At 37.5% G+C, this 7,021-nt stretch overlaps 1 non-coding gene across 1 annotated transcript; it reads left to right on the top strand.

Annotated features, from left to right (window-relative positions):
- The first annotated feature begins 6,327 nt into the window (after window positions 1–6,327).
- LOC131169859 (small nucleolar RNA R71) lies at window positions 6,328–6,434 on the top strand. Its single transcript, XR_009140792.1, has one exon. It is a non-coding gene; the product is annotated as a small nucleolar RNA R71 (small nucleolar RNA).
- The last annotated feature ends 587 nt before the right edge of the window (window positions 6,435–7,021 follow it).

The following is a 7,021-nucleotide window of genomic DNA, read 5'->3' as shown; positions in this document are numbered from 1 at the left end:
TAAGGCGCATAAGGGATTAATGGGTGTGCATAACTTATGCACCCTGCTGATGCATATTTCGACTTGTTTTGGACTTCAGAGAAATAGCTCATGCAAAAGTGCATAAGTTATGCACTGTCCTTATGCACTGTTCGGCAAGTTTTGACTTTCAGGGAGAGTGGTCATGCAGTTGTGCATAAGCTATGCACTCTGCTTATGCACTTTTCGGCAGGTTTTGACCTTCAGGGAGAGTGGTCATGCGGAAGTGCATAAGCTATGCACTCTGCTTATGCGCTTTTCGGTGGGTTTTGGGATTCAGAGTTTTCGGTTATGCAGTAGTGCATAAGTTATGCACTCTCCTTATGTAGGTCTCGGCAAATTTTGGTGTTTGGAAAATGTAGTCATGCAGTTGTGCATAAGCTATGCACTCTGCTTATGCACCTCTCGGTGGGTTTTGGATTTCAGAGTTTCTGGTTATGCGGAAGTGCATAAGTCATGCACCCTCCTTATGCAGACTTCGGCAGAGAGAGAAAATGCAGGATTTGAAGTCATGCAAATGTGCATAAGTTATGCACCTTGCTTATGCACCATCCGGCAAGTTTGAAATTTGACAAAATGTGGCTATGCAGAGTTGCATAAGCTATGCACTATCTTATGCAGTTTGCAACAGAGATGAAAATGGCAAGAATTGTGGTTATGCAGGATTGCATAAGCTATGCAGTTGCTTATGCACAATTCAACAAGATTGAGATTGCAATGGAAAATGATTTGCAAGTGTGAAAAATACCCTAGAATGAAGAAATATAATTCTATTAAGCATAAATCATGAGAAATTATCACCAAAAACACATCAATATATACAAAATCCAACAAAATTATATCACACATGCTTGTAAAAGTGAATCCTGCATAAAAGGCATTTGTTACCCATGCCATTTTGACTCAAATTCTGCAAATCAACATCTAGCACATTAAAACTCAATAAAATCTGCAGAAAGTTGCATCTATCCACAAATGATGAAATGAATTCTCCAAGTTTTGCCAAGAAAATGCAGTATATTCACTTTGAATCCCACAATCCAAATAAGTTCAAAACTGCAAAAATGACTCACTTACCACCATATTAACCTTATAAGCACAAATATTAAAAAGTTACACACCCAACCTCACCAAGAACATAAGTAATCTGCTGCAGACCCTTCTTTGCTGCAGAATTTCTTCTTCCTCTCTGCATAAACTAGATAGCAGCCCCACAGTTATGCAAAGAAAATAATCGATTTTGGGAGAGTTTGAAGGACAAAATTTTCAAGTTAAGAATCACTCACCAGCAGTTCACCAACCTTCCTCCATTGAAATACATCTACAAGGGACAAGATTCAACAATGTCAAAAATGGAATTTGGGGAGATTTAAGGTAAAAAAAAAAAAACAAAAGCAATGAAAGTAAAAGTAAATCAACAAAAGCAAAATAAAAGGACTTGGGATGCCTCCTAAGAGGGCTAATTTATAGTCATTAGCTGGACTTTTCATGCATTTCAGTGAAAAGAGGTGAGGGATTGGAGAGCTTATAACAGCTTGCTCCCTTTATTGGGTCTCCAGTTATGTAATGTTTCAATATATGCCCATTGACCTTAAAATTCCCAGATTTTTCACTCCAAATTTCAATTGTTCCATAAGGGAAAACCTTAGAAACTCTATATGGACCAGTCCACCTTGATTTGAGTTTTCCAGGGAACAATTTCAATCTTGAGTTGAACAATAAAACTGAATCACCCTCTTTGAATTCCTTTTTCCCAAGATGCTTATCATGCCAAACTTTGGTTCTTTCTTTGTATATACGGGCACTTTCATAAGCATCCATCCTCAGTTCTTCAAGCTTATTAAGTTGCAATAGTCTCTTTTCACCAGCTTGCTTAAGATCAAAATTCAAGGTCTGAATGGCCCAATATGCTCTATGTTCTAGCTCCACAGGTAAATGACAAGACTTACCATACACCAACCTAAAGGGAGTAGTTCCTATAGGGGTTTTGTAAGCAGTCCTATATGCCCATAAAGCATCATCTAGTTTGATAGACCAATCTTTCCGAGAATTGTTCACTGTTTTCTCCAAGATATGTTTGAGCTCTTTGTTAGAAACTTCAACTTGTCCTGAAGTTTGAGGGTGGTATGGGGTAGCTATCTTGTGCACTACACCATACTTCCTCATTAAGCTCTCAAATTGTTTATTACAAAAATGTGAACCACCATCACTAATTAGCCCTAGGAGCTCCGAATCTGCTCAAGACAAATTTCTTTAAGAATTTCACTACCACTTTAGCATCATTAGTTGGAGTTGCAATAGCTTCCACCCACTTTGACACATAGTCAACTCCAACTAGAATGTATTTATTATCAAATGAAGGAGGAAATGGCCCCATAAAATCTATTCCCCAGACATCAAATAATTCTACTTCAAGAATACCATTTAGGGGAATTTGATCTCTTTTTGACAAATTTCCACTCCTTTGACATTTATCACATTCCAACACAAATTTTCTCACATCCTTAAAAAGATTTGGCCAAAAGAAACCAGCTTACAAAATTTTGCTAGCTGTTTTAGAGATTCCAAAATGTCCTCCATAATCAGAAGCATGGCAATGATGCATAATACTCTGTGTCTCCTCATCAGGAATACATCTCCTTATTAAACCATCACAGCATCTCCTAAAGAGTAAAGGATCATCCCATCTATAAAATTTTACCTCATGCAAAAACTTTTTCTTTTGTTGCCATGTCATTCCTAGAGGTAAAACTCCACAAGATAGATAATTCACAAAGTCTGCATACCAAGATAGTTTAGCAACAAGAGAGAAAAGTTGTTCATCCAAGAAAAACTCATCAATAGGGACTTCATCCATCTCTTCATCATCAAATTTCAGCCTACTAAGATTATCTCAACTACATTTTGGCTCCTTCTTATCTCTAATCTCCAAATCAAACTCTTGTAGCATTAGAATCCACCTAATGAGCCTTGGTTTAGCCTCCTTTTAGAGTAAATACACGATGGTGCATGATCCAAAATATAACCACCTTTGAGTCAATAATGTAAGGTCTGAACTTTTCTAATGCAAAGACAATTGCTAAAAATTCCTTTTCAGTTGTTGCATAATTTGTTTGAGCCTCATCCAGTGTTCTACTAGCATAATAAATAGCATAAGCCTTTTTGTCCTTTCTTTGACCAAGAACAGCTCCAATTGCATAGTTGCTAGCATCACATATAATTTCAAAAGGTAGGCTCCAATCGGTGGTTGCATGATCGGTCTGATGATAAAGCTTGCTTCACCCTGCAAAAGGCATCCTAACACTCTTGGTCAAATACAAATGGTGTGTCATTACTTAACAAATTAGACAAAGGTTTGGCTATTTTAGAAAAATCCTTGATAAAGCGTCTGTAGAACCTAGCATGTCCTAGAAAACTTCGAATTCCCTTGACATTGGTAGGAGGAGCCATCTTCTCTATCACTTCAACCTTGGCTTTATCAACCTCTATTCCTCTGTTAGACACCAAATGTCCAAGCACTATCCCTTTCTGAACCATGAAATGACACTTTTCCCAGTTTAACACAAGGTCGATTCGCACATCTGTAAAACTTTAGAAAGGTTAGCCAAACATATGTCAAATGAAGATCCATAAACAGAAAAGTCATCCATAAAAACCTCCATTATATCTTTAATGAAATCCGAGAAGATTGCTATCATGCACCTTCAAAAAGTGGCTAGTGCATTACACAACCCAAATGGCATCCTCCTATAAGCAAAGGTTCCATATGAACAAGTGAAAGTAGTTTTCTCTTGATCATTTGGATGGATAGGGATTTGAAAAAAACCTGAGTATCCATCTAAATAGCAAAAATAAGAATGCCTAGCCAGTCTTTCTAACATCTGATCAATGAAGGGAAGTGGAAAATGATCTTTTCTAGTGGCTATATTTAATTTTCTGTAATCTATGCACATTCGCCAACTAGTCACCGCTCGTGGGAATTAATTCATTATTTTCATTTTTGACAATGTCATTCCACCCTTTTTGGGACAACATGTCTTTGGGCTCACCCAAATCTTGCTTGAGATAGGATATATGATCCATGCATCAAGCAACTTCAAAATTTCCTTTTTAACAACTTCTTTCATATTTGGGTTCAACCTCCTCTGATGTTCAATAGATGGCTTACAATTTTCTTCCAAAATAATTCTGCGCATGCAAAAGTGTGGGCTTATTCCCTTAATGTCATCTATGGTGTATCCTAAAACTTTCCTGAATTGCCTCAACACTCTTAACAACTTATCAGCCTCTAAAGTACTCAAGTTTGCATTTACAATTACTGGATAAGTGCTATTAGTGCCAAGAAATTCATACCTGAGCTGAGAAGGAAGTTGCTTAAGTTCTACCTTAGGTGCATCTTCTTCCTTGAATGATGGTTGCTTAGATTCTGCTTTTTCCTTTTGTGTGAGTTGAAAAACTGGAGCAGAAATTAATAGTGGACTTCCCTCTAAATGTTGAGCATATGCAGCCACATGAGGGTTATCATAGTCTATGCCTCCTCCATGAACCAAACAATTTTCAAGTGGATCTTCTGTATATCTTTTTCTGAAGTGTTCTTCAACCAGCTCATCAATTATATCTACTCTCAAGCAAGTATCAACTTCAGAATGATGCTTCTTCATAGTGTTATTAATATTGAAAACCAATTGATCTTCACCAACTCTAAGAGTCAATTTTTCTCCCTTAACATCAATCAATGCTCCTGCTGTAGCTAGAAAGGGTCTTCCCAAGATAATTGGAATATTAGAATCCTCCTCCATGTCCAAGATGACAAAGTCAACAGGCATATAAAACTTCCCAACCTTCAGAGGCACATTCTCCAAAATTCCTTTAGGATACTTAATTGATCTGTCAGCTAACTGAAGAGAAATGTGGGTTGGCTTAAGATCTCCCATATTGAGCTTCTCATAAATGGAAAGGGGCATAAGGCTAACACTAGCCCCTAAATCACATAAAGCTTTTGTAGAACATGATTCCCCAATGTGGCATGGAATTGAAAAACTCCCTGGATCCTTGAGCTTTGGAGGAAGTTTCCTTTGGAGGATAGCACTACATTCTTCTGTCAAAGCTACAGTCTCATGGTCTTCAATTCTCCTCTTGCTTGAGAGAATTTCTTTTAAGAATTTTGCATAAGAGGGCATTTGTGAAAGAGCATCAATAAAAGGCACATTTATGTAAAGCTTCTTCAAAACCTCTAAGAACTTCCCAAATTGCTTATCAAGCTTGGCTTTTTGAAATCTTTGTGGAAAGGGAAGTTGTGGCTTGTAAGGCTCTGGAGGTATGTATTTCTCTTCTTTCTCTTCAACCTCCTCTTTACATTTTTCTGCACTATCTTGTTTTTCACCCTCATCAGTTTCTTTCTCATTTTCTCTCTTTTCACTATTTTCACTTTTCTCATTTTTTTCACTCTTCTCATTATTTACAACTTTCCCACTTCTTAAAGTAATAGCTTGACACTGCTCTCTTGGATTTTCTGGTTGACTTGGAAGTTTTCCAAAAGACTTGGTATCTGAGGAAGATGTTTGTTGTGCAATCTGATTTTCCAGCATTCTGTTATGTGTTTGCATCTGTTCTAGCCTTGCTTTCATCTCTCTCATCTCCTCATCGTGCTTATTTTGGTTAGCAAGAATCTGTTGTAATAAAGCTTCTGTGGTGGAACTTTGTTCTTGCTGTTTTGGTGGAGGATTCATATTTTTTTGCTAAAAATTAGGCAATGGTTGCCTATTTTGCTGAGATGGAATTCCTTGTTGCTGTTGTGGTTGAAAATTCTGATTTGGAACTTGACTTTGCTGATTTCCCCATGAAAAGTTGGGATGATTCCTCCAAGTTGGATTATAAGTTTGAGAGTAAGAATTCCCCATTTGCTTGTTTCCATAATTACCAACATATGCTGCTTGCTCTCCATAGTCTACTCCACAGCTGGTAGTTCCTTCTGCATAAGCAGCTTGTTGTGAACTTCCAGATGATGATGATGAACTAACCAACATACTCAAATCTTCCATCTTCTTAGCCAAGACATTTGTAAGTGCATCAAACTTTGCATTAATCATATTGAATGGATCAAGATCATACATTCCAAAGCCTTGCCTTTTGAGTTGGAGCCGGGTCCTCTTGGACTACTCCAAAGATGAGTATTCTTTGCAATTTTCTCCAATAGCTCATAAGCTTCATCTTCATGCTTCATAATAAATTCTCCTCTGTTTGAGCATCAATAATCCCTCCGATTGCAGGAGTAACATTGGTGTAAAATTCGATTTATCATCCATTTGAATGGCATGATGTGGGCATTGTCTCTCTAATTCCTTCCATCTCATCCATGACTCATAGAGAGTTTCATCTTCTCTTGGTCTAAAAGGCATCATTTGGTTCCTCAATTCTTGAGTTTTTCCAGGTGGAAAATATTGTGCAAGAAATGCATCAGTGAGTTGCTCCCAATTTGTAATGGAGTTGTGAGGTAAAGAATCAAGCCAATCCAATGCTCTCTCTTTCAAAGAGAATGGGAATAGCTTCAATCTTCTGCATCATCAGATACTCCAGTTGTTTTGCATGTCACAAATCATAGCAAACTTTTTTAGATGTGTGTGTGGATTTTCAGAAGGATGTCCCCCGAATTGGGAATTTTGAATCATTTGAAGAACCCCAAAATCCATCTTGTAACTATTTGCATCAATTCTTGGTCTTGCTATGCTTTCTCTCAAGTCATCAAACCGAGGAAAAGCATGATCCATCATACTTCCCCTAGGCACATTAGCATTTACAACCTCTTCTCCTTGGGCTACATTTTCATTGTTTCGATCATTTCCAGCATTACCACCAATTCTAATTCTTTCATCAGCCATGACTTCTTCTAATTCAGTTTCTCTCAGAGCTTCTTTTCTTTTTCTGGTTTCTTTCTTGTTGGCTTTACAAAATTTCTCAATTCGAGATTGAACAATAAGGATGTGTCACTTGTGCTTCTAGCTCT

Source organism: Hevea brasiliensis, chromosome 1 (genome assembly GCF_030052815.1).
Source record: "Hevea brasiliensis isolate MT/VB/25A 57/8 chromosome 1, ASM3005281v1, whole genome shotgun sequence".
NCBI lineage: Eukaryota > Viridiplantae > Streptophyta > Magnoliopsida > Malpighiales > Euphorbiaceae > Hevea > Hevea brasiliensis.
Note: the sequence above shows the minus strand (reverse complement) of the source record. Positions and strands in the feature narration are given on the sequence as shown.